The 12,214-nt window shown below is 43.8% G+C and overlaps 2 pseudogenes; both read right to left on the bottom strand.

Annotated features, from left to right (window-relative positions):
- Nucleotides 1-2,241: 2,241 nt before the first annotated feature.
- LOC121544251 lies at nucleotides 2,242-4,759 on the bottom strand (annotated as a pseudogene).
- Nucleotides 4,760-5,573: 814 nt separating this feature from the next.
- LOC121544636 overlaps nucleotides 5,574-12,214 on the bottom strand; it is a 31,593-nt pseudogene continuing 24,952 nt past the window's right edge.

The following is a 12,214-nucleotide window of genomic DNA, read 5'->3' on the forward strand; positions in this document are numbered from 1 at the left end:
TGATACCCATTGATTCTTGAAGAATATAACTTATAAATTCCCCATGAGTTTAGTTCACCTGTCGTACCCCATCAGAACCCAAAATAGAAGCTTGTTTTACTCCAATGTTTGTAAACAATATAAATGTAATCAAACACTGTAGCATATAGCCCGTGAACACTCTATATCAAAACATGGTTAAAACCATCATCTCATTGATGGTCAGTCCTTGTAACCAGAGCTTTGTCTGTGAATTTGAGAGTGGTTACATTTCTACTGCCCCTTCCCTTGCTTAACTGTTTAACAAGACAGTGGTCGGTTGCCCACTTTTTTTGTGGTTTGAACTGCAGATTGCTCCTTTCAACAGAAGTTCTCCATCTAGAGACTGTGATGGGTCCTCTACAGTGAATATAGCACACTCCAATATAGAACACATCTCCGGAGGGTGTGTGCAACACAAGCAGTATGTTGCATTCTCAGATGTTTCTTCAAGAAAGCGTGCCAGAAAATGGGTCAAGCTATAGTGTGGCTGGGAAGTTCACTGAGTGAGTGTTTGACAATAACCTTGTCTTAGAGGTCTCCTCTATCTGGGGAGGAAGTAGAATAATGATATCCAAGAGTTTCATGAGGATAGAATAGAATTCTAAAACGTTTGTATGTCAGTCAGTCTTATAAAGGCTAACACAGTTTATTTTATAAGACTGACTGACAGACAAAGATTTTGGAATTCTAGTCAATCCTCATGAAACTCTTGGATATCACAGTTTCACTTTTATGACAGCAAGATCGGGTCACCCGTGTAAGCAGGTCTTGACCCTGTAAAGCACGTTTGTCAAACTCACTCCATGGAGGGCCAACTGTCTGCAGGTCTTCGCTCATCTCTTGTACTTGATTGATTACTTAAGGTCACTAATTAGTAAAGAACTCCCCTCACCTGGTTGTCTAGGTCTTAATTGAAAGGAAACCCCCCCAAAACAGCAGACACTAGGCCCTCCATGGAATGAGTTTGACACCACTGGTGTAAAGGGAGTGTCACAGCCATAGAAATATAATAACTATTATATGAATTATATATTTATATTGTCTCAGTCAGCCTTTTCATGGTGGCGTGCTGCAGCCAGGAGACTGTACACTCTTAGAAAAAAATTAGCTATCTAGAACCTAAAAGGGTTCTTCGGCTGTCCCCATAGGATAACTCTTTGAATAACCCTTTTTGGTTCCAGGTAGAACCCTTTTGGTTCAATGTAGAACCCTTTTGGGTTCCATGTAGGACCCTTTTTACAGAGGGTTCTACATGGAACCCAAAAGGATTCTATGTGGAACCAAAAAGTGTTCTCCCGGAACCAAAAAGAGTTCTCCCGGAACCAAAAAGGGTTCTCCTAAGGGAACAGCCAAAGAACCCTTTTGGAACCCTTTTTTCTAACGGTGTACTAGGCTAACAGTGGGGTGTTGTAGCCAGGAGACTGTGTAGCAGGCTGTATGTCCTGCTGGTCTGTTTATTACCCTGTTGATTGGATCAGTAGATTTATCAGGGATATGAGCTAAATCATCTTCAAAGAGGTATTTATTACAAGCCCCACACAGACAGCCCATGTAGCCTACTGCCCCATACCAATGTACTACTGTTGGAACGTGCTGAAATCATTCATGAGGGTGTGAAATTAGAATTATATAAACTAGCACACCTAATCCAGTGGGAAAATTTGGTTGAAATGACATATATATGTACAGGTATGAGTTTTACCCAGCTGTCCCTCCCTGTTCAAGTCCCACTATAGCCCTCTGCCCTCTGAGTCCATTGTCTCCATGGTGGTGCTAGCAGCATTTAAATGTTGTCTCTGACTGTCCCATGTTGATGCTGTCATTTTGGTTGTCTGCTGAACAGCCCTCTGTCTATCTATGGCATGTGTTGTCTCTGCTGGACAGCCCTCTGTCTATCTGCAGCATGTGTTGTCTCTGCTGGACAGCCCTCTGTCTATCTGCAGCATGTGTTGTCTCTGCTGGACAGCCCTCTGTCTATCTGCAGCATGTGTTGTCTCTGCTGGACAGCCCTCTGTCTATATGCAGCATGTGTTGTCTCTGCTGGACAGCCCTCTGTCTATCTGCAGCATGTGTTGTCTCTGCTGGACAGCCCTCTGTCTATCTGCAGCATGTGTTGTCTCTGCTGGACAGCCCTCTGTCTATCTGCAGAATGTGTTGTCTCTGCTGGACAGCCCTCTGTCTATCTGCAGCATGTGTTGTCTCTGCTGGACAGCCCTCTGTCTATATGCAGCATGTGTTGTCTCTGCTGGACAGCCCTCTGTCTATCTGCAGAATGTGCTTCACTAGGAAAGCTCCTGCCTCGTCAACATTGAGATTGTCCTGAAAGTCAGACATAAGGGAACACGATACAAGAAAAAAAAAAAAAATCATTCTGAGGTTATTTAGGACTGGTGAAATGTAAACCCTTTTAGTCAGTGTCAGAGTCAGTATCAGGTTTGTAGCAGTTTTCCGTTAAATTACAACATCCATTAGTCCCCAAACCCTCTATGAGGGTGAACAGAGCTTTTACTAACAGATGAGTGAAGGCAATGGTGGTTTCACTGACAGCCATTGCAATACATGTTTGCCTTGCACAGCTTCTTTAAACCCCAGTAAAGCACTGTTACTATAGTACGAACTTTAAAGTTAATGTGTACACACCGTAAACCTTTATGAGTACATTGTTACCATGTTACAGTTAAACAATTAACATCAGGTGACTTCATTCCATAACTGATATCTCCCTCACCTTTGCTGACGTCTCAAACCACCCCAGGAAGCCTTCTTCTTCACAGTAGTTGTCCATGAGGGCAGACAGTTGCTTGTTCCCCTCTTTGTGGTCACACTTGGACAGCAGGGATAGGGGCTTCCACTGGCCAGTCTCACTTTGCTATCTAGGTCATGCTTCCACTGGCCAGTCTCACTTTGCTATCTAGGTCATGCTTCCACTGGCCAGTCTCACTTTGCTATCTAGGTCATGCTTCCACTGGCCAGTCTCACTTTGCTATCTAGGTCATGCTTCCACTGTGAGGCAGTCTCTAATGTCTCCATCTTGGTCACGTCAAAGACTTTGAACGCCCCCATGGCCTCCTTGTAGTACGCTCTGGACATGTTCCTAATCCGCTCCTGACCTTCAGGAATAGTGTGTCCCTATGGGCCTGGTCAAAAGCAGTGCACTATCAAGAGAATAGCGTACCTTTTGGGACACCACCACACAGGTTGTCATCTGCTTTGCTTTCTTAAATCCTTCTTAACTTTGATTGGAAAGCTGTTCCCTATATACATGTTAATCTGGCTGTACAACTTGGAAAGCTAAATGTTTAACCCATGGGGAGACAACCTAGTAAATCTCCCCAACACCAGAGTCTGATCCAATATCAGGAGACAGCAGAGGGTGCACCCCCTATCCACATCGACGGGACCGCAGTGGAGAAGGTGAAAAGCTTCGAGTTCCTCGACGTACACATCACTGACAATCTTAAATGGTCCACCCACACAGACAGTGTGGTGAAGAAGGCGCAACAGCACCTCTTCAACTTCAGGAGGCTGAAGAAATTTGGCTTGGCCCCTAAGACCCTCACAAACCTTTACAGATGCACAATTGAGAGCATCCTGTCGGGCTGTATCACCACCTGGTACGGCAACTGCACCGCCCGCAACCGCAGGGCTCTCCAGAGGGTGGTGCGGTCTGCCCAACTCATCAATGGGGGGCACACTGCCTGCCCTCCAGGACACCTACAGCACCCGATGTCACAAGAAGGCCAAAAATATCATCAAGGCCATCAGACTGCTAAATAGCCATCACTAGTCGGCTACCACCCAGATACTCAACCCTGCACCTTAGAGGCTGTTGCCCTATGTACATAGACATGGAATCACTGGTCACTTTAATAATGTTTACATACTGTTTTACTAATTTCATATGTATATACTGTATTTCAATGTATTTTAGTCAGTGCCACTCTGACATTGCTCGTCCTGATATTTATATATTATTTAATTCCATTAATTTCCTTTTAGATTTGTGTGTATTGTTGTGAATTGTTAGATACTACTGCACTGTTGGAGCTAGGAACACAAGCATTTCGCTACACCCGCAATAACATCTGCTAAATAATTTATGTGACCAATAACATTTGATTTGATTTCTCAAAAGCAGAGAAACACATAACTGTGACCGTCATAATATTGTCAACACACTCCAAAAATCTATGTTGAAATATATCACTGAACCATAGATAATCAAGACCTCATTCCAGTCATATTTTGTGATGACAAATTATACACTGCTCTATTCACTCTAATAGGCTTTGTTGAGTTAGTTTGATAATCTTATTTCTTAATAGTTTTATGAGTGAGAAAAAAACATGACTGTGCGAGCTGGAAACATCTGCTGATAATATTTCAGCTGTTTGTGTCCTATAAACCTGCTTGCTTTACCTGCAATGTCCCAAAGCTGAAGTCTCACAACTGTCTCACCGTCCCGTTCGGTCGTTTTCAACGCGAAGTCAACGCTGATCCTTGAAGCGTATGTTGACGTAGCGCGAGATGAAGCTGTTTTTTCCAACTCCTTGCTCTCCAATTACCAAAACTTTAAACGTATACTCCGTGCATCAGTGGAGGCTGCTGAGTGGAGAACGGCTCATAATAATGTCTGGAAACCATGTGTTTGATGTATTTGATACCATTCCAACAATTCCCGCTCCAGCCATTACCTTGAGCCAATTTAGGTGCCACCAACCTTCTGTGCCGTGCTCATGATACTAAACCCCCTGCCATGTTGAAATATCAACAGCAACATCAGGCTTGTTGTATGCTCGTGATATAAACCAGAGAACAGCTACACTTTCTTTTTGCTACATGTGACCAATACAGACAGGACAGATGTCATGAATGAATGACTCAGTACACGTGCAACAACAAAACAAATATTTAATTTATTCTAACAAAACCTATATCTTTCAGAATGGAAACGATGTTCTGCACTACTGTATTGGATACATGTTTAAAACAGATAAACATATTCAACTGTATGAAGGCATTTCTATCAAACAGCCTATTCATATTCCTGATGATAATACCCATTGTTTATTAACAATTGGGAAAAGTAAGAATAATGTTGTACAAACCCAGCAGTCACAATAAACAACACACTTATAAATTGTAAAATAAACTTTAGGTAGTAATGCCTTTAGTAAAACTAATTTGAATCATTACCAAAATAGGATGGATACTACATACAGTACATTCACAAAACGAATGACAGTCTACGACATTCTATGACATTTTTGGCAATCATATTATATTATAAACTGGGTGGTTTGAGCCCTGAATGCTGATTGGCTGAAAGCTGCGGTATATCAGACCGTATACCACAGAGGTATACCACAAAACATGTATTTTTACTCTTCTAATTCCATTGGTAACAGGTTTATAATGGCAATAAGGCACCTCAGGGGTTTGTGGTATATGGCCAATATACCACGGCTAAGGGCTATATCCAGGCACTCAGCGTAGCGTCACGCTTAAGAACAGGCTGTTCTTAAGCGCGACGATACGCTGAGTGCCTGGATATAGCCCTTAGCCGTGGTATATTGGCCATATACCACACCCCCTCTGGCCTTATTACTCAAATAGATACTGTTGCAAGTATGGATTTAGAGAGCTGTAGACTTGCAATAGAAATTAGAGATATTTTTTAATGTTTTTTTGTTTTTTTTGTAAATGGAAGCATTCAGGATACATGGCACTTGAACATCCTTCTGGTTTGGCTTTCTACATTCTTACAGTAGTTATTATATCAGTATCATATCTTCATTCTGACGGTATCTGATGCGGACAGAGGCGGTAATAATCGTTATTTTTTCAAAATATAATGCACACTTGACATGAGAAAAACGTCAAACACATTCATCTAGAATATTTTACATTTTACAGGTTATTATTCTATTAGAAAACACAGGTCTACACAGCGCATACATCATTTATACACATGTTTGTGTGAACTACAGGGGGGATAGTCTGATAGCATTATAATTGATAAACCACCTAATTTCAAGCGGTGGAAGTTTGCCTTAATGAAAACAAGCAACAAACACAATCATTATTGTAATACCTGATGATGGTGAAATGTACACTGTATTGTACCCTTAATAACTTCTACTTAAATGACTTCAATAGGTATGAAAGAGACTATCTTATCTTTTTGTTTTCCTAATAAGCACAAAGCCTAGAGCAAGTTCAAAGTTTTTCACCTCTTGCATAAACATAGAAATGCATTTTGCAATGGGTTAAATCTTTCAGTCTTTAAACCATGATATTTACTATACAACAATGAGACCTTTTTAAAAGTATGCGTTTTTGCTCACTTTTGTCCCTGTTAACACAAACACTTTTGCTCATAGATTTCATGAGTAAACCAATATAGTCCAGTCAGTCACTCAATAACTTATTCAAGACATTGTTGCCATTTCTTACTGGTCATTAAATGGAACACAAACGATATGCTACAAGTCATCAGCTACAAAATGGCTCTATATTATTCGACTATATTTACAGTACTCCTTCACAGCGTTGAGGAGCTTTGTTTGTAGTCCTTCAGAATGACAGAGGCGTAGTTCGGAGGGGTGCACAATATGGACTCGGCCACGGGTGAGGCGTTGTGGAAGGGACTCCCCGTGCTCACTGTATCACGGAACGGGGAGGGGGGCATCAGGGCCATAGAATCCTCCACGGCTAATTTGATCGGAACGACGTCGTCCCCTCCTCTTCTTCTTCGTGAATCAGGGCGTTGTCATACATGTATCCATGGAGGAGGCCAAACTGCTCATTCTCCTCCTCTACCTCCTCCTCCTCCTCAATCTCCTCCTCCTCCTCCTCCTCAATCTCCTCCTCCTCCTCAATCTCCTCCTCCTCTTCCATCTCTAGGGGGGAGGTGGGTTCCTCGTCGTCAAAGGGGCCGAGGTCTAGTTGCAGGGGAAGGACTGCATGCTGCTGGATGAGATGAGCCTGGTGGTACACAGGCCTACCATGACCGCTCCCAGACCGGCCCCCAAAACCACCACCGCCACCACCAGCCATAGGGCCAGGGCTGGGCAGACTGATCATGTCCATATCATTGAGCTCAGAGATGATGAAATCCCTGTTGTGCTGTAGCAGTAGGTGGTCCGTGATGACCCTCTGCTGGGGGATCACTCTGCTCTGTGGCAGGGGCATATGCTCAACAGGGGGATAATATTCAACCACCTCATCCACCTCTTTCATCGGCCCACCGATGGAGGGTATTATCTGCCCGTGGGCCATCAAGTGGGGACTAAGGGGAGGGTTGTATCTGACTGGGTCGCACTCGTCCTCCTCGGCTACGTTGTACAGAGTCTTAGTGCTGAGGTCAGAGAACTCCATGGCCATGTTGCTTCCTGTGTTATGGTAGGTGCTAGTTAAGGGTCTGATGACGGCCATCTGATTGGAGCATCCTGCTTCCTGTCTCTTCACGTGCACAGACAGTCTGTGCCAATTGTGCTCCCCTTTTGGAGGATGATGTCTTGCACCTGGTTCAGACCATGACACAGACTTTCCATTAGAACTATAAACAGAATAAAGATGGCTGTTAGCTATTTCACAGGAACTCAGAAAAGTGAAGGCAACAACAGCAATTCTGGTTCATGTAAAAATACATTTTTATTTTTAAACGAACGTTCATATCAGATCAATTCTATGTTGATGGTGACGTTTTGGGTTGAACTACACCTTACTGAGGATTGTATATCTTTATACAGTGAGGGAAAAAAGTATTTGATCCCCTGCTGATTTTGTACGTTTGCCCACTGACAAAGACATGATCAGTCTATAATTTTAATGATAGGTTTATTTGAACAGTGACAGACAGAATAACAACAAAAAAATCCAGAAAAACGCATGTCAAAAATGTTATAAATTGATTTGCATTTTAATGAGGGAAATAAGTATTTGACCCCTCTGCAAGACATGACTTAGTACTTGGTGGCAAAACCCTTGTTGGAAATTACAGAGTTCAGACTTTTCTTGTAGTTGGCCACCAGGTTTGCACACATCTCAGGAGGGATTTTGTCCCACTCCTCTTTGCAGATCTTCTCCAAGTCATTAAGGTTTCGAGGCTGACGTTTGGCAACTCGAACCTTCAGCTCCCTCCACAGATTTTCTATGGGATTAAGGTCTGGAGACTGGCTAGGCCACTCCAGGACCTTAATGTGCTTCTTCTTGAGCCACTCCTTTGTTGCCTTGGCCGTGTGTTTTGGGTCATTGTCATGCTGGAATACCCATCCACGACCCATTTTCAATGCCCTGGCTGAGGGAAGATGGCCCCGTCCATCATCCCTTTGATGCGGTGAAGTTGTCCTGTACCCATAGCAAATCACCCCCAAAGCATAATGTTTCCACCTCCATGTTTGACGGTGGGGATGGTGTTCTTGGGGTCATAGGCAACATTCCTCCTCCTCCAAACACGGCGAGTTGAGTTGATGCCAAAGAGCTCCATTTTGGTCTCATCTGACCACAACACTTTCACCCAGTTCTCCTCTGAATCATTCAGATGTTCATTGGCAAACTTCAGACGGGCCTGTATATGTGCTTTCTTGAGCAGGGGGACCTTGCGGGCGCTGCAGGATTTCAGTCCTTCACGGCGTAGTGTGTTACCAATTGTTTTCTTGGTGACTATGGTCCCAGCTGCCTTGTGATCATTGACAAGATCCTCCCGTGTAGTTCTGGGCTGATTCCTCACCGTTCTCATGATCATTGCAACTCCACGAGGTGAGATCTTGCATGGAGCCCCAGGCCGAGGGAGATTGACAGTTATTTTGTGTTCCTCCATTTGCGAATAATCGCACCAACTGTTGTCACCTTCTCACCAAGCTGCTTGGCGACGGTCTTGTAGCCCATTCCAGCCTTCTATAGGTCTACAATCTTGTCCCTGACATCCTTGGAGAGCTCTTTGGTCTTGGCCATGGTGGAGAGTTTGGAATCTGATTGATTGATTGCTTCTGTGGACAGGTGTCTTTTATACAGGTAACAAACTGAGATTAGGAGCACTCCCTTTAAGAGTGTGCTCCTAATCTCAGCTCGTTACCTGTATAAAAGACACCTGGGAGCCAGAAATCTTTCTGATTGAGAGGGGGTCAAATACTTATTTCCCTCACTAAAATGCAAATCAATTTATAACATATTTGACATGCGTTTTTCTGGATTATTTTGTTGTTATTCTGTCTCTCACTGTTCAAATAAACCTACCATTAAAATTATAGACTGATCATTTCTTTGTCAGTGGGCAAACGTACAAAATCAGCAGGGGATCAAATACTTTTTTCCCTCACTGTATATATTTTCAGATGAATGTATTTCCAATATACTGTAAAACCTTATGCTGTGGTACAATGTATCCTGACAGTGATCCTTCAGTACTCATGGGTATGCTGGGTTTCATTATATTCAGCAACAGATCAAATGTTAAGGTGTTTTTTTATTTGAGCATTGACCTGGATTTGGTATAATATCCTCTCTCTGTGTCCCAAATGGCACCATATTGCTTACATAGTGCAATACCTTTGGGCCCTGGTCAAAAGTAGAGAACTAGCCTATATAGGGTGTAGGGTGACATTTGGGACAAAGAGTCTGAGAGTTAATTACTGTAAGAAAAAATCAGCATCCCAGTGGTACCTCAGGAGAAAGGTCTGTACTCACAAAGCGTCTCAGAGTACGAGTGCTGATTTAGGATCAGGTCCCGCCTGTCCATGTAATCTTATTCATTATGATCTAAAAGGCAAAACTGATCATAGATCAGCACTCCTACTCTGATACTCTTTGTGAATACGGACCCAGGACTGATAAGACTGAATTACATCAACTTACTTCTCCGAGTTCTTCTTCCGTTTGAACATGTTGAGCAGGCTGTTGCTCCGGCAAGCGATCTTGCCGTCGCCCACGTGCATGCGCACGGCATCTGAGGTGGTGAACGCGCTGCGAACGTTCCGCTCCGGCTTGGCGAGGATGATGTACATCTTGGGCGAGAACATACAGCTCAACGCCACGGTGACACTCAGGCTCACGGAGAAGGACGTGGTGATGATCTTGTAGTTGGAGCCGAAGTAGATGGGAACGAAAGCCAGCCAGATGATGCAGGTGGTGTACATGGTGAAGGCGATGTACTTGGCCTCGTTGAAGTTGGCCGGGACGTTGCGAGTCTTGAAGGCGTAGTAGGTGCAGCTCAGGATCAGCAGGCCATTGTAGCCCAGCGGCGCCACCATGCCCAGAGTACTGGTGTTGCAGATCAGGTACACCTCCCTGATGCTGGGGTAGGACTTGACAGGCATGGGCGGCTCCAGGATGATCAGAGTAATCTCCAGGCTGAGCTGGACACTGACTAGGAGGCCGGCGATCACCAGCTGATTATACAAAATAAGAAGAAGACAGGTCTTATATGCTGTTTTTCCAAGCTCACAGACACACCAAAGACAAAAAAAATAGGTGCGTCTGAAATAACATTCTATTCCTTGTAGTACTCTACTTTTGACCAGAGCCCTATGCAGGCCCTGGCCAAAGGTAGTGCACTGTGTAGGGAATAGGGTTCCACTTCGGACGCATCCAAATTCAAAACCAAACAGATGAAAACAAAAACAGAGAGTAAGGAATAAGTCTATATAATCACCTGGGCCCAGGCGCTCATAAACCGTGGCTTCCTGGTACAGATCTTCTTCTTGCTGCCTGCCAGGATGCGTGCGATGCGGTTCGTCTTGGTGACTAACGCTGAGTAGCACATTGCGGCCGAGAGGCCCACTAGGAGGCGCTGCAGGTAGCAGGAGGCCACGGTGGGCCGGGCAATCAGGGTGAAAGGGCAGATGTATCCCAGGAAGATGCCAGCCAGGATGATGTAGCAGAGCTCGCGGCTGGAGGACTTGACCACGGGCGTGTCTCGGAACAGGACGAATATGAAGGTGACGAAGGAGGTGACTAGGATGCCCAGACAGGCAAACACCACCTGGACGATGGACTCTGGGTTCCCCCACTCCAGATACCGCAAGGTGATGGGCTCACAACCTGGGGATAAAGAGAAAAGGTGTGAGACCTTTCTCTGAAGAGGTTTCACTGGAAACAAAGGACAAAGGCTATAATGTAATAGGCTAACGGGTTGATTGGTTGATGGGTTGATGGGTTGATTGGTTGATTTAACCTAGGTCCTAGTCCAATATCTTTCATTGTATGTCTTACCTGACACTTCTTAATAATTCAATATTGAGAAAACGACCCAAAATCACAAAGGTGGAAACCAATAGGGGGTCGAAATTATAATGCTGCCCAGTTGAATATTATTCATTAAACATGGGTAGCCTATATAATTTCACTTTCACCAAATCAACCATCTAAGAACCTGTGTGACCGCTGCCTCCAGTTTGAAAACACACCAAGTATTAAAGTAGGTTTTCAGCTCAACTATAAATAAACCCTTTCTCTACTTAGGGAGAGCCAATCACAGCACAGCTAGCCATGGGGAGGGGAGGGAGGGGCAGGCTGGAGTACAGAGCATAGCCATGGGAGGTGAGGGAGGGGCAGGCTGGAGTACAGAGCATAGCCATGGGAGGGGAGGGGGAAAGACTGCAGCAGGACTCATTAAATCACTGCAGCATACCACTGGTCCAAGCATCCAACATCACAACAGTATCCATTCACTGACACACCTAACTGATGGCAAATATTTCACTGACCAATTTTATTTTAACATCAAACTGAAAAAACAAAATAATCACATAAGGTAATTAAGTAGTTTGTGTTATGGTAGTTAAAATAATTGCTATCTAAACAAAATGTTTATTTTCACACAAAGTTCTTGACAATTATTTTTTGGGTTAGTGTTGTCGTTTCATGTCTAATGCCTCTGGCTTAAAAGTAAGAAATGTGAATGAAGTTAAAGGAGAGCATGTTATGTTTGAAGAGCTTGAAAGCCCTTTGAAAGTAGGACAGGTAAGCAGCAGCAGCAAGACAGAAGTAGGGATGTCTGCAACATGTTGAACATGATTAATGGTGCTCTGGGGCCGTGGGAACACTTGTGAAAATAGGACAGCAGTATAGGACAGGTGGTGATATAGTGCTGTTACTAACCATCATGGATGAATAAACTCTGTTTTACTTAAATTAAGTGATGTGCTGTGAAGGCTTTAGGGAACTAAACTTCAAAATAAGGGCGTAATAC

Source organism: Coregonus clupeaformis, chromosome 29 (genome assembly GCF_020615455.1).
Source record: "Coregonus clupeaformis isolate EN_2021a chromosome 29, ASM2061545v1, whole genome shotgun sequence".
Classification (NCBI taxonomy): Eukaryota; Metazoa; Chordata; class Actinopteri; order Salmoniformes; family Salmonidae; genus Coregonus; species Coregonus clupeaformis.